At 44.8% G+C, this 23,619-nt stretch overlaps 9 non-coding genes across 9 annotated transcripts; all 9 read right to left on the bottom strand.

The window, feature by feature from the left end:
• Positions 1–1,202: 1,202 nt before the first annotated feature.
• On the bottom strand, positions 1,203–1,274 carry TRNAG-CCC (transfer RNA glycine (anticodon CCC)). The gene has a single exon. It is a non-coding gene; the product is annotated as a tRNA-Gly (tRNA).
• Positions 1,275–12,309: 11,035 nt separating this feature from the next.
• On the bottom strand, positions 12,310–12,381 carry TRNAG-CCC (transfer RNA glycine (anticodon CCC)). The gene has a single exon. It is a non-coding gene; the product is annotated as a tRNA-Gly (tRNA).
• A 1,527-nt stretch (positions 12,382–13,908) lies between these two features.
• On the bottom strand, positions 13,909–13,980 carry TRNAG-CCC (transfer RNA glycine (anticodon CCC)). The gene has a single exon. It is a non-coding gene; the product is annotated as a tRNA-Gly (tRNA).
• Positions 13,981–15,507: 1,527 nt separating this feature from the next.
• Positions 15,508–15,579, bottom strand: TRNAG-CCC (transfer RNA glycine (anticodon CCC)). The gene has a single exon. It is a non-coding gene; the product is annotated as a tRNA-Gly (tRNA).
• Positions 15,580–17,095: 1,516 nt separating this feature from the next.
• Positions 17,096–17,167, bottom strand: TRNAG-CCC (transfer RNA glycine (anticodon CCC)). Its single transcript has one exon. It is a non-coding gene; the product is annotated as a tRNA-Gly (tRNA).
• A 1,519-nt stretch (positions 17,168–18,686) lies between these two features.
• On the bottom strand, positions 18,687–18,758 carry TRNAG-CCC (transfer RNA glycine (anticodon CCC)). The gene has a single exon. It is a non-coding gene; the product is annotated as a tRNA-Gly (tRNA).
• Positions 18,759–20,285: 1,527 nt separating this feature from the next.
• On the bottom strand, positions 20,286–20,357 carry TRNAG-CCC (transfer RNA glycine (anticodon CCC)). Its single transcript has one exon. It is a non-coding gene; the product is annotated as a tRNA-Gly (tRNA).
• Positions 20,358–21,884: 1,527 nt separating this feature from the next.
• On the bottom strand, positions 21,885–21,956 carry TRNAG-CCC (transfer RNA glycine (anticodon CCC)). The gene has a single exon. It is a non-coding gene; the product is annotated as a tRNA-Gly (tRNA).
• Positions 21,957–23,472: 1,516 nt separating this feature from the next.
• Positions 23,473–23,544, bottom strand: TRNAG-CCC (transfer RNA glycine (anticodon CCC)). The gene has a single exon. It is a non-coding gene; the product is annotated as a tRNA-Gly (tRNA).
• Between the last annotated feature and the right edge of the window lie 75 nt (positions 23,545–23,619).

Below are 23,619 nucleotides of genomic sequence, written 5' to 3'. Positions count from 1 at the left end.
ATGCCCAGAAAAACGTGTGACGGTCCCACCAGTTATTTATGCTTATAATTGGGTATCTTTACTTTCAAAGTATGGGGTTGATCCTTTGGCAATCACTCTCTTGTATTTCAGCAGAGACAGATAGTTGAGAAGTCTTTTCTCACATAGCTAGCACAAGCCTGCGCTTTTCCTTGCTGGTAGCGTGGAAATGACAGATTGGTTCTCAGAAGAAAAAACAAGAAATATTATAGCAGAGGATGGTTTCGATCCATCGACCTCTGGGTTATGGGCCCAGCACGCTTCCGCTGCGCCACTCTGCTCCCTTGTAAAAGTGTTCTCTTTATGCAGAGGAGGAGCTTTCAGCGAAGTGGCGAGGGATTGGTGGGTCTCGCTCCTCATTTGCCTAAGCATGCTGCAATGTATGCTGGGTGCAGAAAATCTTCATCTTCTCGTCTCACAGTCAGTCATAACTGAAAGTGCAGACCCTCTTGGGAACTAGCAGTTTCAGGCCTTTACCAAGATAGCAGCTCTCTAACCCTCTCCTCTCTCTTTGATCCTAGCGCTAGCATGCTCAGGATTTGATTTTAACTGGGAGCCAGAGATCTACCCGGTGAGGGCTTGCCCGGTGTGAGGCTTTTGAGCGTTTGGGAGCGTTCGGGACGTGAGGACGTTGGACAGGAAATGTTGCCATCTTGAAATATCCAACCTTCCTGCTGTCGTGAGAGGCTCTTTCCATGGACATCTGCCTCTTGGAGTCCTCTCAACTTGCTCTCTGATATAACATTTTGTGAGCTGCAGTTACATCCGATGGCTACAAGGTGGCGCTGCATTCAGGTGAGAGAACAAGTGTGCACAAAATCGTTGGGGACTTTTGCCAGATTCATCGGTGGATCTTGCCTACTTTTATTCACATGCTAGATATTGCCTAGAAATGCTTTTTAATATAGAGATGCTAGAGTTAGAATGTCTGGTCGGGGTTCAGCCCTTTCATTGTCTACCGCCCGCAACATATTTATTACCAGCACATGTGAGTGGTGACTCTGCTTTTTGGAAAATAGCATCTAATAGGACAATGAATGTAGCAGATGGGGCGATCGAGATGCCTGCCTAAGTATTTAATTTTTTTTTAATTTAACGTCTGATTAATCTGTTCATGATATTTCCGTTTTGTGACATGTTGCATTAAAACAAATCCTGCTTGGAGAACATATAAAAATTTGCACTGCATTGGCCGGGAATCGAACCCGGGTCAACTGCTTGGGAAGCAGCTATGCTCACCACTATACCACCAACGCCCTATGATGTGGTTGCTCTCGGTTCTAAAGATTACAATCCCGAGTTCAATGACTATCTTGCACCAGTTTCAATGGTGCATTTGGTTTAGATACCAACATGAAAAGCAGTAGAAAGTTTCTTGTAGAGGGTAAGGAACTGGGGATTGAAACCAAGGCCAAATCTGTGCAGAAGAGAAGAAATGGAAAGCAGTAGTACAAATAGTGGAAATGAACATATTTAGGCAGCATTGGAAGCAAAGCAGCGAAGAGAAAGAGAGTGCCTTCCATGAAATGCCCAGGAGAATGATAAGAGCAGAACGAAAAGGCAAGAATGACATTCAATGCATGCCCAGAAAAACGTGTGACGGTCCCACCAGTCATTTATGCTTATAATTGGGTATCTTTACTTTCAAAGTATGGGGTTGATCCTTTGGCGATCACTCTCTTGTATTTCAGCAGAGACAGATAGTTGAGAAGTCTTTTCTCACATAGCTAGCACAAGCCTGCGCTTTTCCTTGCTGGTAGCGTGGAAATGACAGATTGGTTCTCAGAAGAAAAAACAAGAAATATTATAGCAGAGGATGGTTTCGATCCATCGACCTCTGGGTTATGGGCCCAGCACGCTTCCGCTGCGCCACTCTGCTCCCTTGTAAAAGTGTTCTCTTTATGCAGAGGAGGAGCTTTCAGCGAAGTGGCGAGGGATTGGTGGGTCTCGCTCCTCATTTGCCTAAGCATGCTGCAATGTATGCTGGGTGCAGAAAATCTTCATCTTCTCGTCTCACAGTCAGTCATAACTGAAAGTGCAGACCCTCTTGGGAACTAGCAGTTTCAGGCCTTTACCAAGATAGCAGCTCTCTAACCCTCTCCTCTCTCTTTGATCCTAGCGCTAGCATGCTCAGGATTTGATTTTAACTGGGAGCCAGAGATCTACCCGCTGAGGGCTTGCCCGGTGTGAGGCTTTTGAGCGTTTGGGAGCGTTCGGGACGTGAGGACGTTGGACAGGAAATGTTGCCATCTTGAAATATCCAACCTTCCTGCTGTCGTGAGAGGCTCTTTCCATGGACATCTGCCTCTTGGAGTCCTCTCAACTTGCTCTCTGATATAACATTTTGTGAGCTGCAGTTACATCCGATGGCTACAAGGTGGCGCTGCATTCAGGTGAGAGAAAAAGTGTGCACAAAATCGTTGGGGACTTTTGCCAGATTCATCGGTGGATCTTGCCTACTTTAATTCACATGCTAGATATTGCCTAGAAATGCTTTTTAATATAGAGATGCTAGAGTTAGAATGTCTGGTCGGGGTTCAGCCCTTTCATTGTCTACCGCCCGCAACATATTTATTACCCGCACATGTGAGTGGTGACTCTGCTTTTTGGAAAATAGCATCTAATAGGACAATGAATGTAGCAGATGGGGCGATCGAGATGCCTACCTAAGTATTTCATTTTTTTTTTAATTTAACGTCTGATTAATCTGTTCATGATATTTCCGTTTTGTGACATGTTGCATTAAAACAAATCCTGCTTGGAGAACATATAAAAATTTGCACTGCATTGGCCGTGAATCGAACCCGGGTCAACTGCTTGGGAAGCAGCTATGCTCACCACTATACCACCAACGCCCTATGATGTGGTTGCTCTCGGTTCTAAAGATTACAACCCCGAGTTCAATGACTATCTTGCACCAGTTTCAATGGTGCATTTGGTTTAGATACCAACATGAAAAGCAGTAGAAAGTTTCTTGTAGAGGGTAAGGAACTGGGGATTGAAACCAAGGCCAAATCTGTGCAGAAGAGAAGAAATGGAAAGCAGTAGTACAAATAGTGGAAATGAACATATTTAGGCAGCATTGGAAGCAAAGCAGCGAAGAGAAAGAGAGTGTCTTCCATGAAATGCCCAGGAGAATGATAAGAGCAGAACGAAAAGGCAAGAATGACATTCAAAGCATGCCCAGAAAAACGTGTGACGGTCCCACCAGTCATTTATGCTTATAATTGGGTATCTTTACTTTCAAAGTATGGGGTTGATCCTTTGGCGATCACTCTCTTGTATTTCAGCAGAGACAGATAGTTGAGAAGTCTTTTCTCACATAGCTAGCACAAGCCTGCGCTTTTCCTTGCTGGTAGCGTGGAAATGACAGATTGGTTCTCAGAAGAAAAAACAAGAAATATTATAGCAGAGGATGGTTTCGATCCATCGACCTCTGGGTTATGGGCCCAGCACGCTTCCGCTGCGCCACTCTGCTCCCTTGTAAAAGTGTTCTCTTTATGCAGAGGAGGAGCTTTCAGCGAAGTGGCGAGGGATTGGTGGGTCTCGCTCCTCATTTGCCTAAGCATGCTGCAATGTATGCTGGGTGTAGAAAATCTTCATCTTCTCGTCTCACAGTCAGTCATAACTGAAAGTGCAGACCCTCTTGGGAACTAGCAGTTTCAGGCCTTTACCAAGATAGCAGCTCTCTAACCCTCTCCTCTCTCTTTGATCCTAGCGCTAGCATGCTCAGGATTTGATTTTAACTGGGAGCCAGAGATCTACCCGGTGAGGGCGAGGCTTTTGAGCGTTTGGGAGCGTTCGGGACGTTGGACAGGAAATGTTGCCATCTTGAAATATCCAACCTTCCTGCTGTCGTGAGAGGCTCTTTCCATGGACATCTGCCTCTTGGAGTCCTCTCAACTTGCTCTCTGATATAACATTTTGTGAGCTGCAGTTACATCCGATGGCTACAAGGTGGCGCTGCATTCAGGTGAGAGAACAAGTGTGCACAAAATCGTTGGGGACTTTTGCCAGATTCATCGGTGGATCTTGCCTACTTTTATTCACATGCTAGATATTGCCTAGAAATGCTTTTTAATATAGAGATGCTACAGTTAGAATGTCTGGTCGGGGTTCAGCCCTTTCATTGTCTACCGCCCGCAACATATTTATTACCAGCACATGTGAGTGGTGACTCTGCTTTTTGGAAAATAGCATCTAATAGGACAATGAATGTAGCAGATGGGGCGATCGAGATGCCTGCCTAAGTATTTCATTTTTTTTTTAATTTAACGTCTGATTAATCTGTTCATGATATTTCCGTTTTGTGACATGTTGCATTGAAACAAATCCTGCTTGGAGAACATATAAAAATTTGCACTGCATTGGCCGGGAATCGAAGCCGGGTCAACTGCTTGGGAAGCAGCTATGCTCACCACTATACCACCAACGCCCTATGATGTGGTTGCTCTCGGTTCTAAAGATTACAACCCCGAGTTCAATGACTATCTTGCACCAGTTTCAATGGTGCATTTGGTTTAGATACCAACATGAAAAGCAGTAGAAAGTTTCTTGTAGAGGGTAAGGAACTGGGGATTGAAACCAAGGCCAAATCTGTGCAGAAGAGAAGAAATGGAAAGCAGTAGTACAAATAGTGGAAATGAACATATTTAGGCAGCATTGGAAGCAAAGCAGCGAAGAGAAAGAGAGTGCCTTCCATGAAATGCCCAGGAGAATGATAAGAGCAGAACGAAAAGGCAAGAATGACATTCAAAGCATGCCCAGAAAAACGTGTGACGGTCCCACCAGTCATTTATGCTTATAATTGGGTATCTTTACTTTCAAAGTATGGGGTTGATCCTTTGGCGATCACTCTCTTGTATTTCAGCAGAGACAGATAGTTGAGAAGTCTTTTCTCACATAGCTAGCACAAGCCTGAGCTTTTCCTTGCTGGTAGCGTGGAAATGACAGATTGGTTCTCAGAAAAAAAAACAAGAAATATTATAGCAGAGGATGGTTTCGATCCATCGACCTCTGGGCCCAGCACGCTTCCGCTGCGCCACTCTGCTCCCTTGTAAAAGTGTTCTCTTTATGCAGAGGAGGAGCTTTCAGCGAAGTGGCGAGGGATTGGTGGGTCTCGCTCCTCATTTGCCTAAGCATGCTGCAATGTATGCTGGGTGCAGAAAATCTTCATCTTCTCGTCTCACAGTCAGTCATAACTGAAAGTGCAGACCCTCTTGGGAACTAGCAGTTTCAGGCCTTTACCAAGATAGCAGCTCTCTAACCCTCTCCTCTCTCTTTCATCCTAGCGCTAGCATGCTCAGGATTTGATTTTAACTGGGAGCTAGAGATCTACCCGGTGAGGGCTTGCCCGGTGTGAGGCTTTTGAGCGTTTGGGAGCGTTGAGGACGTTGGACAGGAAATGTTGCCATCTTGAAATATCCAACCTTCCTGCTGTCGTGAGAGGCTCTTTCCATGGACATCTGCCTCTTGGAGTCCTCTCAACTTGCTCTCTGATATACCATTTTGTGAGCTGCAGTTACATCCGATGGCTACAAGGTGGCGCTGCATTCAGGTGAGAGAACAAGTGTGCACAAAATCGTTGGGGACTTTTGCCAGATTCATCGGTGGATCTTGCCTACTTTTATTCACATGCTAGATATTGCCTAGAAATGCTTTTTAATATAGAGATGCTACAGTTAGAATGTCTGGTCGGGGTTCAGCCCTTTCATTGTCTACCGCCCGCAACATATTTATTACCCGCACATGTGAGTGGTGACTCTGCTTTTTGGAAAATAGCATCTAATAGGACAATGAATGTAGCAGATGGGGCGATCGAGATGCCTACCTAAGTATTTCATTTTTTTTTTAATTTAACGTCTGATTAATCTGTTCATGATATTTCCGTTTTGTGACATGTTGCATTAAAACAAATCCTGCTTGGAGAACATATAAAAATTTGCACTGCATTGGCCGTGAATCGAACCCGGGTCAACTGCTTGGGAAGCAGCTATGCTCACCACTATACCACCAACGCCCTATGATGTGGTTGCTCTCGGTTCTAAAGATTACAACCCAGAGTTCAATGACTATCTTGCACCAGTTTCAATGGTGCATTTGGTTTAGATACCAACATGAAAAGCAGTAGAAAGTTTCTTGTAGAGGGTAAGGAACTGGGGATTGAAACCAAGGCCAAATCTGTGCAGAAGAGAAGAAATGGAAAGCAGTAGTACAAATAGTGGAAATGAACATATTTAGGCAGCATTGGAAGCAAAGCAGCGAAGAGAAAGAGAGTGTCTTCCATGAAATGCCCAGGAGAATGATAAGAGCAGAACGAAAAGGCAAGAATGACATTCAAAGCATGCCCAGAAAAACGTGTGACGGTCCCACCAGTCATTTATGCTTATAATTGGGTATCTTTACTTTCAAAGTATGGGGTTGATCCTTTGGCGATCACTCTCTTGTATTTCAGCAGAGACAGATAGTTGAGAAGTCTTTTCTCACATAGCTAGCACAAGCCTGCGCTTTTCCTTGCTGGTAGCGTGGAAATGACAGATTGGTTCTCAGAAGAAAAAACAAGAAATATTATAGCAGAGGATGGTTTCGATCCATCGACCTCTGGGTTATGGGCCCAGCACGCTTCCGCTGCGCCACTCTGCTCCCTTGTAAAAGTGTTCTCTTTATGCAGAGGAGGAGCTTTCAACGAAGTGGCGAGGGATTGGTGGGTCTCGCTCCTCATTTGCCTAAGCATGCTGCAATGTATGCTGGGTGTAGAAAATCTTCATCTTCTCGTCTCACAGTCAGTCATAACTGAAAGTGCAGACCCTCTTGGGAACTAGCAGTTTCAGGCCTTTACCAAGATAGCAGCTCTCTAACCCTCTCCTCTCTCTTTGATCCTAGCGCTAGCATGCTCAGGATTTGATTTTAACTGGGAGCCAGAGATCTACCCGGTGAGGGCGAGGCTTTTGAGCGTTTGGGAGCGTTCGGGACGTTGGACAGGAAATGTTGCCATCTTGAAATATCCAACCTTCCTGCTGTCGTGAGAGGCTCTTTCCATGGACATCTGCCTCTTGGAGTCCTCTCAACTTGCTCTCTGATATAACATTTTGTGAGCTGCAGTTACATCCGATGGCTACAAGGTGGCGCTGCATTCAGGTGAGAGAACAAGTGTGCACAAAATCGTTGGGGACTTTTGCCAGATTCATCGGTGGATCTTGCCTACTTTTATTCACATGCTAGATATTGCCTAGAAATGCTTTTTAATATAGAGATGCTACAGTTAGAATGTCTGGTCGGGGTTCAGCCCTTTCATTGTCTACCGCCCGCAACATATTTATTACCAGCACATGTGAGTGGTGACTCTGCTTTTTGGAAAATAGCATCTAATAGGACAATGAATGTAGCAGATGGGGCGATCGAGATGCCTGCCTAAGTATTTCATTTTTTTTTTAATTTAACGTCTGATTAATCTGTTCATGATATTTCCGTTTTGTGACATGTTGCATTGAAACAAATCCTGCTTGGAGAACATATAAAAATTTGCACTGCATTGGCCGGGAATCGAAGCCGGGTCAACTGCTTGGGAAGCAGCTATGCTCACCACTATACCACCAACGCCCTATGATGTGGTTGCTCTCGGTTCTAAAGATTACAACCCCGAGTTCAATGACTATCTTGCACCAGTTTCAATGGTGCATTTGGTTTAGATACCAACATGAAAAGCAGTAGAAAGTTTCTTGTAGAGGGTAAGGAACTGGGGATTGAAACCAAGGCCAAATCTGTGCAGAAGAGAAGAAATGGAAAGCAGTAGTACAAATAGTGGAAATGAACATATTTAGGCAGCATTGGAAGCAAAGCAGCGAAGAGAAAGAGAGTGCCTTCCATGAAATGCCCAGGAGAATGATAAGAGCAGAACGAAAAGGCAAGAATGACATTCAAAGCATGCCCAGAAAAACGTGTGACGGTCCCACCAGTCATTTATGCTTATAATTGGGTATCTTTACTTTCAAAGTATGGGGTTGATCCTTTGGCGATCACTCTCTTGTATTTCAGCAGAGACAGATAGTTGAGAAGTCTTTTCTCACATAGCTAGCACAAGCCTGAGCTTTTCCTTGCTGGTAGCGTGGAAATGACAGATTGGTTCTCAGAAGAAAAAACAAGAAATATTATAGCAGAGGATGGTTTCGATCCATCGACCTCTGGGCCCAGCACGCTTCCGCTGCGCCACTCTGCTCCCTTGTAAAAGTGTTCTCTTTATGCAGAGGAGGAGCTTTCAGCGAAGTGGCGAGGGATTGGTGGGTCTCGCTCCTCATTTGCCTAAGCATGCTGCAATGTATGCTGGGTGCAGAAAATCTTCATCTTCTCGTCTCACAGTCAGTCATAACTGAAAGTGCAGACCCTCTTGGGAACTAGCAGTTTCAGGCCTTTACCAAGATAGCAGCTCTCTAACCCTCTCCTCTCTCTTTGATCCTAGCGCTAGCATGCTCAGGATTTGATTTTAACTGGGAGCTAGAGATCTACCCGGTGAGGGCTTGCCCGGTGTGAGGCTTTTGAGCGTTTGGGAGCGTTGAGGACGTTGGACAGGAAATGTTGCCATCTTGAAATATCCAACCTTCCTGCTGTCGTGAGAGGCTCTTTCCATGGACATCTGCCTCTTGGAGTCCTCTCAACTTGCTCTCTGATATACCATTTTGTGAGCTGCAGTTACATCCGATGGCTACAAGGTGGCGCTGCATTCAGGTGAGAGAACAAGTGTGCACAAAATCGTTGGGGACTTTTGCCAGATTCATCGGTGGATCTTGCCTACTTTTATTCACATGCTAGATATTGCCTAGAAATGCTTTTTAATATAGAGATGCTACAGTTAGAATGTCTGGTCGGGGTTCAGCCCTTTCATTGTCTACCGCCCGCAACATATTTATTACCAGCACATGTGAGTGGTGACTCTGCTTTTTGGAAAATAGCATCTAATAGGACAATGAATGTAGCAGATGGGGCGATCGAGATGCCTGCCTAAGTATTTCATTTTTTTTTTAATTTAACGTCTGATTAATCTGTTCATGATATTTCCGTTTTGTGACATGTTGCATTAAAACAAATCCTGCTTGGAGAACATATAAAAATTTGCACTGCATTGGCCGGGAATCGAAGCCGGGTCAACTGCTTGGGAAGCAGCTATGCTCACCACTATACCACCAACGCCCTATGATGTGGTTGCTCTCGGTTCTAAAGATTACAACCCCGAGTTCAATGACTATCTTGCACCAGTTTCAATGGTGCATTTGGTTTAGATACCAACATGAAAAGCAGTAGAAAGTTTCTTGTAGAGGGTAAGGAACTGGGGATTGAAACCAAGGCCAAATCTGTGCAGAAGAGAAGAAATGGAAAGCAGTAGTACAAATAGTGGAAATGAACATATTTAGGCAGCATTGGAAGCAAAGCAGCGAAGAGAAAGAGAGTGCCTTCCATGAAATGCCCAGGAGAATGATAAGAGCAGAACGAAAAGGCAAGAATGACATTCAAAGCATGCCCAGAAAAACGTGTGACGGTCCCACCAGTCATTTATGCTTATAATTGGGTATCTTTACTTTCAAAGTATGGGGTTGATCCTTTGGCGATCACTCTCTTGTATTTCAGCAGAGACAGATAGTTGAGAAGTCTTTTCTCACATAGCTAGCACAAGCCTGAGCTTTTCCTTGCTGGTAGCGTGGAAATGACAGATTGGTTCTCAGAAGAAAAAACAAGAAATATTATAGCAGAGGATGGTTTCGATCCATCGACCTCTGGGCCCAGCACGCTTCCGCTGCGCCACTCTGCTCCCTTGTAAAAGTGTTCTCTTTATGCAGAGGAGGAGCTTTCAGCGAAGTGGCGAGGGATTGGTGGGTCTCGCTCCTCATTTGCCTAAGCATGCTGCAATGTATGCTGGGTGCAGAAAATCTTCATCTTCTCGTCTCACAGTCAGTCATAACTGAAAGTGCAGACCCTCTTGGGAACTAGCAGTTTCAGGCCTTTACCAAGATAGCAGCTCTCTAACCCTCTCCTCTCTCTTTGATCCTAGCGCTAGCATGCTCAGGATTTGATTTTAACTGGGAGCCAGAGATCTACCCGGTGAGGGCTTGCCCGGTGTGAGGCTTTTGAGCGTTTGGGAGCGTTCGGGACGTGAGGACATTGGACAGGAAATGTTGCCATCTTGAAATATCCAACCTTCCTGCTGTCGTGAGAGGCTCTTTCCATGGACATCTGCCTCTTGGAGTCCTCTCAACTTGCTCTCTGATATAACATTTTGTGAGCTGCAGTTACATCCGATGGCTACAAGGTGGCGCTGCATTCAGGTGAGAGAACAAGTGTGCACAAAATCGTTGGGGACTTTTGCCAGATTCATCGGTGGATCTTGCCTACTTTTATTCACATGCTAGATATTGCCTAGAAATGCTTTTTAATATAGAGATGCTAGAGTTAGAATGTCTGGTCGGGGTTCAGCCCTTTCATTGTCTACCGCCCGCAACATATTTATTACCAGCACATGTGAGTGGAGACTCTGCTTTTTGGAAAATAGCATCTAATAGGACAATTAATGTAGCAGATGGGGCGATCGAGATGCCTGCCTAAGTATTTCATTTTTTTTTTAATTTAACGTCTGATTAATCTGTTCATGATATTTCCGTTTTGTGACATGTTGCATTAAAACAAATCCTGCTTGGAGAACATATAAAAATTTGCACTGCATTGGCCGGGCATCGAACCCGGGTCAACTGCTTGGGAAGCAGCTATGCTCACCACTATACCACCAACGCCCTATGATGTGGGTGCTCTCGGTTCTAAAGATTACAACCCCGAGTTCAATGACTATCTTGCACCAGTTTCAATGGTGCATTTGGTTTAGATACCAACATGAAAAGCAGTAGAAAGTTTCTTGTAGAGGGTAAGGAACTGGGGATTGAAACCAAGGCCAAATCTGTGCAGAAGAGAAGAAATGGAAAGCAGTAGTACAAATAGTGGAAATGAACATATTTAGGCAGCATTGGAAGCAAAGCAGCGAAGAGAAAGAGAGTGCCTTCCATGAAATGCCCAGGAGAATGATAAGAGCAGAACGAAAAGGCAAGAATGACATTCAAAGCATGCCCAGAAAAACGTGTGACGGTCCCACCAGTCATTTATGCTTATAATTGGGTATCTTTACTTTCAAAGTATGGGGTTGATCCTTTGGCGATCACTCTCTTGTATTTCAGCAGAGACAGATAGTTGAGAAGTCTTTTCTCACATAGCTAGCACAAGCCTGCGCTTTTCCTTGCTGGTAGCGTGGAAATGACAGATTGGTTCTCAGAAGAAAAAACAAGAAATATTATAGCAGAGGATGGTTTCGATCCATCGACCTCTGGGTTATGGGCCCAGCACGCTTCCGCTGCGCCACTCTGCTCCCTTGTAAAAGTGTCCTCTTTATGCAGAGGAGGAGCTTTCAGCGAAGTGGTGAGGGATTGGTGGGTCTCGCTCCTCATTTGCCTAAGCATGCTGCAATGTATGCTGGGTGCAGAAAATCTTCATCTTCTCGTCTCACAGTCAGTCATAACTGAAAGTGCAGACCCTCTTGGGAACTAGCAGTTTCAGGCCTTTACCAAGATAGCAGCTCTCTAACCCTCTCCTCTCTCTTTGATCCTAGCGCTAGCATGCTCAGGATTTGATTTTAACTGGGAGCCAGAGATCTACCCGGTGAGGGCGAGGCTTTTGAGCGTTTGGGAGCGTTCGGGACGTGAGGACGTTGGACAGGAAATGTTGCCATCTTGAAATATCCAACCTTCCTGCTGTCGTGAGAGGCTCTTTCCATGGACATCTACCTCTTGGAGTCCTCTCAACTTGCTCTCTGATATAACATTTTGTGAGCTGCAGTTACATCCGATGGCTACAAGGTGGCGCTGCATTCAGGTGAGAGAACAAGTGTGCACAAAATCGTTGGGGACTTTTGCCAGATTCATCGGTGGATCTTGCCTACTTTTATTCACATGCTAGATATTGCCTAGAAATGCTTTTTAATATAGAGATGCTAGAGTTAGAATGTCTGGTCGGGGTTCAGCCCTTTCATTGTCTACCGCCCGCAACATATTTATTACCAGCACATGTGAGTGGTGACTCTGCTTTTTGGAAAATAGCATCTAATAGGACAATGAATGTAGCAGATGGGGCGATCGAGATGCCTGCCTAAGTATTTCATTTTTTTTTAAATTTAACGTCTGATTAATCTGTGCATGATATTTCCGTTTTGTGACATGTTGCATTAAAACAAATCCTGCTTGGAGAACATATAAAAATTTGCACTGCATTGGCCGGGAATCGAACCCGGGTCAACTGCTTGGGAAGCAGCTATGCTCACCACTATACCACCAACGCCCTATGATGTGTTTGCTCTCGGTTCTAAAGATTACAACCCCGAGTTCAATGACTATCTTGCACCAGTTTCAATGGTGCATTAGGTTTAGATACCAACATGAAAAGCAGTAGAAAGTTTCTTGTAGAGGGTAAGGAACTGGGGATTGAAACCAAGGCCAAATCTGTGCAGAAGAGAAGAAATGGAAAGCAGTAGTACAAATAGTGGAAATGAACATATTTAGGCAGCATTGGAAGCAAAGCAGCGAAGAGAAAGAGAGTGCCTTCCATGAAATGCCCAGGAGAATGATAAGAGCAGAACGAAAAGGCAAGAATGACATTCAAAGCATGCCCAGAAAAACGTGTGACGGTCCCACCAGTCATTTATGCTTATAATTGGGTATCTTTACTTTCAAAGTATGGGGTTGATCCTTTGGCGATCACTCTCTTGTATTTCAGCAGAGACAGATAGTTGAGAAGTCTTTTCTCACATAGCTAGCACAAGCCTGCGCTTTTCCTTGCTGGTAGCGTGGAAATGACAGATTGGTTCTCAGAAGAAAAAACAAGAAATATTATAGCAGAGGATGGTTTCGATCCATCGACCTCTGGGTTATGGGCCCAGCACGCTTCCGCTGCGCCACTCTGCTCCCTTGTAAAAGTGTTCTCTTTATGCAGAGGAGGAGCTTTCAGCGAAGTGGCGAGGGATTGGTGGGTCTCGCTCCTCATTTGCCTAAGCATGCTGCAATGTATGCTGGGTGCAGAAAATCTTCATCTTCTCGTCTCACAGTCAGTCATAACTGAAAGTGCAGACCCTCTTGGGAACTAGCAGTTTCAGGCCTTTACCAAGATAGCAGCTCTCTAACCCTCTCCTCTCTCTTTGATCCTAGCGCTAGCATGCTCAGGATTTGATTTTAACTGGGAGCCAGAGATCTACCCGCTGAGGGCTTGCCCGGTGTGAGGCTTTTGAGCGTTTGGGAGCGTTCGGGACGTGAGGACGTTGGACGGGAAATGTTGCCATCTTGAAATATCCAACCTTCCTGCTGTCGTGAGAGGCTCTTTCCATGGACATCTGCCTCTTGGAGTCCTCTCAACTTGCTCTCTGATATAACATTTTGTGAGCTGCATTTACATCCGATGGCTACAAGGTGGCGCTGCATTCAGGTGAGAGAACAAGTGTGCACAAAATCGTTGGGGACTTTTGCCAGATTCATCGGTGGATCTTGCCTACTTTTATTCACATGCTAGATATTGCCTAGAAATGCTTTTTAATATAGAGATGCTAGAGTTAGAATGTCTGGTCGGGGTTCAGCCCTTTCATTGTCTACCGCCCGCAACATATTTATTACCAGCACATGTGAGTGGTGACTCTGCTTTTTGGAAAATAGCATCTAATAGGACAATGAATGTAGCAGATGGGGCGATCGAGATGCCTGCCTAAGTATTTCATTTTTTTTTAAATTTAACGTCTGATTAATCTGTGCATGATATTTCCGTTTTGTGACATGTTGCATTAAAACAAATCCTGCTTGGAGAACATATAAAAATTTGCACTGCATTGGCCGGGAATCGAACCCGGGTCAACTGCTTGGGAAGCAGCTATGCTCACCACTATACCACCAACGCCCTATGATGTGTTTGCTCTCGGTTCTAAAGATTACAACCCCGAGTTCAATGACTATCTTGCACCAGTTTCAATGGTGCATTAGGTTTAGATACCAACATGAAAAGCAGTAGAAAGTTTCTTGTAGAGGGTAAGGAACTGGGGATTGAAACCAAGGCCAAATCTGTGCAGAAGAGAAGAAATGGAAAGCAGTAGTACAAATAGTGGAAATGAACATATTTAGGCAGCATTGGAAGCAAAGCAGCGAAGAGAAAGAGAGTGCCTTCCATGAAATGCCCAGGAGAATGATAAGAGCAGAACGAAAAGGCAAGAATGACATTCAAAGCATGCCCAGAAAAACGTGTGACGGTCCCACCAGTCATTTATGCTTATAATTGGGTATCTTTACTTTCAAAGTATGGGGTTGATCCTTTGGCGATCACTCTCTTGTATTTCAGCAGAGACAGATAGTTGAGAAGTCTTTTCTCACATAGCTAGCACAAGCCTGCGCTTTTCCTTGCTGGTAGCGTGGAAATGACAGATTGGTTCTCAGAAGAAAAAACAAGAAATATTATAGCAGAGGATGGTTTTGATCCATCGACCTCTGGGTTATGGGCCCAGCACGCTTCCGCTGCGCCACTCTGCTCCCTTGTAAAAGTGTTCTCTTTATGCAGAGGAGGAGCTTTCAGCGAAGTGGCGAGGGATTGGTGGGTCTCGCTCCTCATTTGCCTAAGCATGCTGCAATGTATGCTGGGTGCAGAAAATCTTCATCTTCTCGTCTCACAGTCAGTCATAACTGAAAGTGCAGACCCTCTTGGGAACTAGCAGTTTCAGGCCTTTACCAAGATAGCAGCTCTCTAACCCTCTCCTCTCTCTTTGATCCTAGCGCTAGCATGCTCAGGATTTGATTTTAACTGGGAGCCAGAGATCTACCCGCTGAGGGCTTGCCCGGTGTGAGGCTTTTGAGCGTTTGGGAGCGTTCGGGACGTGAGGACGTTGGACGGGAAATGTTGCCATCTTGAAATATCCAACCTTCCTGCTGTCGTGAGAGGCTCTTTCCATGGACATCTGCCTCTTGGAGTCCTCTCAACTTGCTCTCTGATATAACATTTTGTGAGCTGCATTTACATCCGATGGCTACAAGGTGGCGCTGCATTCAGGTGAGAGAACAAGTGTGCACAAAATCGTTGGGGACTTTTGCCAGATTCATCGGTGGATCTTGCCTACTTTTATTCACATGCTAGATATTGCCTAGAAATGCTTTTTAATATAGAGATGCTACAGTTAGAATGTCTGGTCGGGGTTCAGCCCTTTCATTGTCTACCGCTTGCAACATATTTATTACCAGCACATGTGAGTGGTGACTCTGCTTTTTGGAAAATAGCATCTAATAGGACAATGAATGTAGCAGATGGGGCGATCGAGATGCCTGCCTAAGTATTTCATTTTTTTTTTAATTTAACGTCTGATTAATCTGTTCATGATATTTCCGTTTTGTGACATGTTGCATTAAAACAAATCCTGCTTGGAGAACATATAAAAATTTGCACTGCATTGGCCGGGAATCGAACCCGGGTCAACTGCTTGGGAAGCAGCTATGCTCACCACTATACCACCAACACCCTATGATGTGTTTGTTCTCGGTTCTAAAGATTACAACCCCGAGTTCAATGACTATCTTGCACCAGTTTCAATGGTGCATTAGGTTTAGATACCAACATGAAAAGCAGTAGAAAGTTTCTTGTAGAGGGTAAGGAACTGGGGATTGAAACCAAGGCCAAATCTGTGCAGAAGAGAAGAAATGGAAAGCAGTAGTACAAATAGTGGAAATGAACATATTTAGGCAGCATTGGAAGCAAAGCAGCGAAGAGAAAGAGAGTGCCTTCCATGAAATGCCCAGGAGAATGATAAGAGCAGAACGAAAAGGCAAGAATGACATTCAAAGCATGCCCAGAAAAACGTGTGACGGTCCCACCAGTCATTTATGCTTATAATTGGGTATCTTTACTTTCAAAGTATGGGGTTGATCCTTTGGCGATCACTCTCTTGTATTTCAGCAGAGACAGATAGTTGAGAAGTCTTTTCTCACATAGCTAGCACAAGCCTGCGCTTTTCCTTGCTGGTAGCGTGGAAATGACAGATTGGTTCTCAGAAGAAAAAACAAGAAATATTATAGCAGAGGATGGTTTCGATCCATCGACCTCTGGGTTATGGGCCCAGCACGCTTCCGCTGCGCCACTCTGTTCCCTTGTAAAAGTGTTCTCTTTATGCAGAGGAGGAGCTTTCAGCGAAGTGGCGAGGGATTGGTGGGTCTCGCTCCTCATTTGCCTAAGCATGCTGCAATGTATGCTGGGTGCAGAAAATCTTCATCTTCTCGTCTCACAGTCAGTCATAACTGAAAGTGCAGACCCTCTTGGGAACTAGCAGTTTCAGGCCTTTACCAAGATAGCAGCTCTCTAACCCTCTCCTCTCTCTTTGATCCTAGCGCTAGCATGCTCAGGATTTGATTTTAACTGGGAGCCAGAGATCTACCCGGTGAGGGCGAGGCTTTTGAGCGTTTGGGAGCGTTCGGGACGTGAGGACGTTGGACAGGAAATGTTGCCATCTTGAAATATCCAACCTTCCTGCTGTCGTGAGAGGCTCTTTCCATGGACATCTATCTCTTGGAGTCCTCTCAACTTGCTCTCTGATATAACATTTTGTGAGCTGCAGTTACATCCGATGGCTACAAGGTGGCGCTGCATTCAGGTGAGAGAACAAGTGTGCACAAAATCGTTGGGGACTTTTGCCAGATTCATCGGTGGATCTTGCCTACTTTTATTCACATGCTAGATATTGCCTAGAAATGCTTTTTAATATAGAGATGCTAGAGTTAGAATGTCTGGTCGGGGTTCAGCCCTTTCATTGTCTACCGCCCGCAACATATTTATTATCAGCACATGTGAGTGGTGACTCTGCTTTTTGGAAAATAGCATCTAATAGGACAATGAATGTAGCAGATGGGGCGATCGAGATGCCTGCCTAAGTATTTCATTTTTTTTTAAATTTAACGTCTGATTAATCTGTTCATGATATTTCCGTTTTGTGACATGTTGCATTAAAACAAATCCTGCTTGGAGAACATATAAAAATTTGCACTGTATTGGCCGGGAATCGAACCCGGGTCAACTGCTTGGGAAGCAGCTATGCTCACCACTATACCACCAACGCCCTATGATGTGTTTGCTCTCGGTTCTAAAGATTACAACCCCGAGTTCAATGACTATCTTGCACCAGTTTCAATGGTGCATTAGGTTTAGATACCAACATGAAAAGCAGTAGAAAGTTTCTTGTAGAGGGTAAGGAACTGGGGATTGAAACCAAGGCCAAATCTGTGCAGAAGAGAAGAAATGGAAAGCAGTAGTACAAATAGTGGAAATGAACATATTTAGGCAGCATTGGAAGCAAAGCAGCGAAGAGAAAGAGAGTGCCTTCCATGAAATGCCCAGGAGAATGATAAGAGCAGAACGAAAAGGCAAGAATGACATTCAAAGCATGCCCAGAAAAACGTGTGACGGTCCCACCAGTCATTTATGCTTATAATTGGGTATCTTTACTTTCAAAGTATGGGGTCGATCCTTTGGCGATCACTCTCTTGTATTTCAGCAGAGACAGATAGTTGAGAAGTCTTTTCTCACATAGCTAGCACAAGCCTGCGCTTTTCCTTGCTGGTAGCGTGGAAATGACAGATTGGTTCTCAGAAGAAAAAACAAGAAATATTATAGCAGAGGATGGTTTCGATCCATCGACCTCTGGGTTATGGGCCCAGCACGCTTCCGCTGCGCCACTCTGCTCCCTTGTAAAAGTGTTCTCTTTATGCAGAGGAGGAGCTTTCAGCGAAGTGGCGAGGGATTGGTGGGTCTCGCTCCTCATTTGCCTAAGCATGCTGCAATGTATGCTGGGTGCAGAAAATCTTCATCTTCTCGTCTCACAGTCAGTCATAACTGAAAGTGCAGACCCTCTTGGGAACTAGCAGTTTCAGGCCTTTACCAAGATAGCAGCTCTCTAACCCTCTCCTCTCTCTTTGATCCTAGCGCTAGCATGCTCAGGATTTGATTTTAACTGGGAGCCAGAGATCTACCCGCTGAGGGCTTGCCCGGTGTGAGGCTTTTGAGCGTTTGGGAGCGTTGAGGACGTTGGACGGGAAATGTTGCCATCTTGAAATATCCAACCTTCCTGCTGTCGTGAGAGGCTCTTTCCATGGACATCTGCCTCTTGGAGTCCTCTCAACTTGCTCTCTGATATAACATTTTGTGAGCTGCAGTTACATCCGATGGCTACAAGGTGGCGCTGCATTCAGGTGAGAGAACAAGTGTGCACAAAATCGTTGGGGACTTTTGCCAGATTCATCGGTGGATCTTGCCTACTTTTATTCACATGCTAGATATTGCCTAGAAATGCTTTTTAATATAGAGATGCTACAGTTAGAATGTCTGGTCGGGGTTCAGCCCTTTCATTGTCTACCGCCCGCAACATATTTATTACCAGCACATGTGAGTGGTGACTCTGCTTTTTGGAAAATAGCATCTAATAGGACAATGAATGTAGCAGATGGGGCGATCGAGATGCCTGCCTAAGTATTTCATTTTTTTTTTAATTTAACGTCTGATTAATCTGTTCATGATATTTCCGTTTTGTGACATGTTGCATTAAAACAAATCCTGCTTGGAGAACATATAAAAATTTGCACTGCATTGGCCGGGAATCGAACCCGGGTCAACTGCTTGGGAAGCAGCTATGCTCACCACTATACCACCAACGCCCTATGATGTGGTTGCTCTCGGTTCTAAAGATTACAACCCCGAGTTCAATGACTATCTTGCACCAGTTTCAATGGTGCATTTGGTTTAGATACCAACATGAAAAGCAGTAGAAAGTTTCTTGTAGAGGGTAAGGAACTGGGGATTGAAACCAAGGCCAAATCTGTGCAGAAGAGAAGAAATGGAAAGCAGTAGTACAAATAGTGGAAATGAACATATTTAGGCAGCATTGGAAGCAAAGCAGCGAAGAGAAAGAGAGTGCCTTCCATGAAATGCCCAGGAGAATGATAAGAGCAGAACGAAAAGGCAAGAATGACATTCAAAGCATGCCCAGAAAAACGTGTGACGGTCCCACCAGTCATTTATGCTTATAATTGGGTATCTTTACTTTCAAAGTATGGGGTTGATCCTTTGGCGATCACTCTCTTGTATTTCAGCAGAGACAGATAGTTGAGAAGTCTTTTCTCACATAGCTAGCACAAGCCTGCGCTTTTCCTTGCTGGTAGCGTGGAAATGACAGATTGGTTCTCAGAAGAAAAAACAAGAAATATTATAGCAGAGGATGGTTTCGATCCATCGACCTCTGGGTTATGGGCCCAGCACGCTTCCGCTGCGCCACTCTGCTCCCTTGTAAAAGTGTTCTCTTTATGCAGAGGAGGAGCTTTCAGCGAAGTGGCGAGGGATTGGTGGGTCTCGCTCCTCATTTGCCTAAGCATGCTGCAATGTATGCTGGGTGCAGAAAATCTTCATCTTCTCGTCTCACAGTCAGTCATAACTGAAAGTGCAGACCCTCTTGGGAACTAGCAGTTTCAGGCCTTTACCAAGATAGCAGCTCTCTAACCCTCTCCTCTCTCTTTGATCCTAGCGCTAGCATGCTCAGGATTTGATTTTAACTGGGAGCCAGAGATCTACCCGCTGAGGGCTTGCCCGGTGTGAGGCTTTTGAGCGTTTGGGAGCGTTCGGGACGTGAGGACGTTGGACGGGAAATGTTGCCATCTTGAAATATCCAACCTTCCTGCTGTCGTGAGAGGCTCTTTCCATGGACATCTGCCTCTTGGAGTCCTCTCAACTTGCTCTCTGATATAACATTTTGTGAGCTGCATTTACATCCGATGGCTACAAGGTGGCGCTGCATTCAGGTGAGAGAACAAGTGTGCACAAAATCGTTGGGGACTTTTGCCAGATTCATCGGTGGATCTTGCCTACTTTTATTCACATGCTAGATATTGCCTAGAAATGCTTTTTAATATAGAGATGCTAGAGTTAGAATGTCTGGTCGGGGTTCAGCCCTTTCATTGTCTACCGCCCGCAACATATTTATTACCAGCACATGTGAGTGGTGACTCTGCTTTTTGGAAAATAGCATCTAATAGGACAATGAATGTAGCAGATGGGGCGATCGAGATGCCTGCCTAAGTATTTCATTTTTTTTTAAATTTAACGTCTGATTAATCTGTGCATGATATTTCCGTTTTGTGACATGTTGCATTAAAACAAATCCTGCTTGGAGAACATATAAAAATTTGCACTGCATTGGCCGGGAATCGAACCCGGGTCAACTGCTTGGGAAGCAGCTATGCTCACCACTATACCACCAACGCCCTATGATGTGTTTGCTCTCGGTTCTAAAGATTACAACCCCGAGTTCAATGACTATCTTGCACCAGTTTCAATGGTGCATTAGGTTTAGATACCAACATGAAAAGCAGTAGAAAGTTTCTTGTAGAGGGTAAGGAACTGGGGATTGAAACCAAGGCCAAATCTGTGCAGAAGAGAAGAAATGGAAAGCAGTAGTACAAATAGTGGAAATGAACATATTTAGGCAGCATTGGAAGCAAAGCAGCGAAGAGAAAGAGAGTGCCTTCCATGAAATGCCCAGGAGAATGATAAGAGCAGAACGAAAAGGCAAGAATGACATTCAAAGCATGCCCAGAAAAACGTGTGACGGTCCCACCAGTCATTTATGCTTATAATTGGGTATCTTTACTTTCAAAGTATGGGGTTGATCCTTTGGCGATCACTCTCTTGTATTTCAGCAGAGACAGATAGTTGAGAAGTCTTTTCTCACATAGCTAGCACAAGCCTGCGCTTTTCCTTGCTGGTAGCGTGGAAATGACAGATTGGTTCTCAGAAGAAAAAACAAGAAATATTATAGCAGAGGATGGTTTTGATCCATCGACCTCTGGGTTATGGGCCCAGCACGCTTCCGCTGCGCCACTCTGCTCCCTTGTAAAAGTGTTCTCTTTATGCAGAGGAGGAGCTTTCAGCGAAGTGGCGAGGGATTGGTGGGTCTCGCTCCTCATTTGCCTAAGCATGCTGCAATGTATGCTGGGTGCAGAAAATCTTCATCTTCTCGTCTCACAGTCAGTCATAACTGAAAGTGCAGACCCTCTTGGGAACTAGCAGTTTCAGGCCTTTACCAAGATAGCAGCTCTCTAACCCTCTCCTCTCTCTTTGATCCTAGCGCTAGCATGCTCAGGATTTGATTTTAACTGGGAGCCAGAGATCTACCCGCTGAGGGCTTGCCCGGTGTGAGGCTTTTGAGCGTTTGGGAGCGTTCGGGACGTGAGGACGTTGGACGGGAAATGTTGCCATCTTGAAATATCCAACCTTCCTGCTGTCGTGAGAGGCTCTTTCCATGGACATCTGCCTCTTGGAGTCCTCTCAACTTGCTCTCTGATATAACATTTTGTGAGCTGCATTTACATCCGATGGCTACAAGGTGGCGCTGCATTCAGGTGAGAGAACAAGTGTGCACAAAATCGTTGGGGACTTTTGCCAGATTCATCGGTGGATCTTGCCTACTTTTATTCACATGCTAGATATTGCCTAGAAATGCTTTTTAATATAGAGATGCTACAGTTAGAATGTCTGGTCGGGGTTCAGCCCTTTCATTGTCTACCGCTTGCAACATATTTATTACCAGCACATGTGAGTGGTGACTCTGCTTTTTGGAAAATAGCATCTAATAGGACAATGAATGTAGCAGATGGGGCGATCGAGATGCCTGCCTAAGTATTTCATTTTTTTTTTAATTTAACGTCTGATTAATCTGTTCATGATATTTCCGTTTTGTGACATGTTGCATTAAAACAAATCCTGCTTGGAGAACATATAAAAATTTGCACTGCATTGGCCGGGAATCGAACCCGGGTCAACTGCTTGGGAAGCAGCTATGCTCACCACTATACCACCAACGCCCTATGATGTGTTTGCTCTCGGTTCTAAAGATTACAACCCCGAGTTCAATGACTATCTTGCACCAGTTTCAATGGTGCATTAGGTTTAGATACCAACATGAAAAGCAGTAGAAAGTTTCTTGTAGAGGGTAAGGAACTGGGGATTGAAACCAAGGCCAAATCTGTGCAGAAGAGAAGAAATGGAAAGCAGTAGTACAAATAGTGGAAATGAACATATTTAGGCAGCATTGGAAGCAAAGCAGCGAAGAGAAAGAGAGTGCCTTCCATGAAATGCCCAGGAGAATGATAAGAGCAGAACGAAAAGGCAAGAATGACATTCAAAGCATGCCCAGAAAAACGTGTGACGGTCCCACCAGTCATTTATGCTTATAATTGGGTATCTTTACTTTCAAAGTATGGGGTTGATCCTTTGGCGATCACTCTCTTGTATTTCAGCAGAGACAGATAGTTGAGAAGTCTTTTCTCACATAGCTAGCACAAGCCTGCGCTTTTCCTTGCTGGTAGCGTGGAAATGACAGATTGGTTCTCAGAAGAAAAAACAAGAAATATTATAGCAGAGGATGGTTTCGATCCATCGACCTCTGGGTTATGGGCCCAGCACGCTTCCGCTGCGCCACTCTGTTCCCTTGTAAAAGTGTTCTCTTTATGCAGAGGAGGAGCTTTCAGCGAAGTGGCGAGGGATTGGTGGGTCTCGCTCCTCATTTGCCTAAGCATGCTGCAATGTATGCTGGGTGCAGAAAATCTTCATCTTCTCGTCTCACAGTCAGTCATAACTGAAAGTGCAGACCCTCTTGGGAACTAGCAGTTTCAGGCCTTTACCAAGATAGCAGCTCTCTAACCCTCTCCTCTCTCTTTGATCCTAGCGCTAGCATGCTCAGGATTTGATTTTAACTGGGAGCCAGAGATCTACCCGGTGAGGGCGAGGCTTTTGAGCGTTTGGGAGCGTTCGGGACGTGAGGACGTTGGACAGGAAATGTTGCCATCTTGAAATATCCAACCTTCCTGCTGTCGTGAGAGGCTCTTTCCATGGACATCTATCTCTTGGAGTCCTCTCAACTTGCTCTCTGATATAACATTTTGTGAGCTGCAGTTACATCCGATGGCTACAAGGTGGCGCTGCATTCAGGTGAGAGAACAAGTGTGCACAAAATCGTTGGGGACTTTTGCCAGATTCATCGGTGGATCTTGCCTACTTTTATTCACATGCTAGATATTGCCTAGAAATGCTTTTTAATATAGAGATGCTAGAGTTAGAATGTCTGGTCGGGGTTCAGCCCTTTCATTGTCTACCGCCCGCAACATATTTATTATCAGCACATGTGAGTGGTGACTCTGCTTTTTGGAAAATAGCATCTAATAGGACAATGAATGTAGCAGATGGGGCGATCGAGATGCCTGCCTAAGTATTTCATTTTTTTTTAAATTTAACGTCTGATTAATCTGTTCATGATATTTCCGTTTTGTGACATGTTGCATTAAAACAAATCCTGCTTGGAGAACATATAAAAATTTGCACTGTATTGGCCGGGAATCGAACCCGGGTCAACTGCTTGGGAAGCAGCTATGCTCACCACTATACCACCAACGCCCTATGATGTGTTTGCTCTCGGTTCTAAAGATTACAACCCCGAGTTCAATGACTATCTTGCACCAGTTTCAATGG

This window comes from Triturus cristatus, chromosome 11, assembly GCF_964204655.1.
Source record: "Triturus cristatus chromosome 11, aTriCri1.1, whole genome shotgun sequence".
In the NCBI taxonomy this organism is placed as follows: Eukaryota; Metazoa; Chordata; class Amphibia; order Caudata; family Salamandridae; genus Triturus; species Triturus cristatus.
The sequence above is the reverse complement of the archived record's forward strand: the minus strand, read 5'-3'. Positions and strand labels throughout refer to the sequence as shown.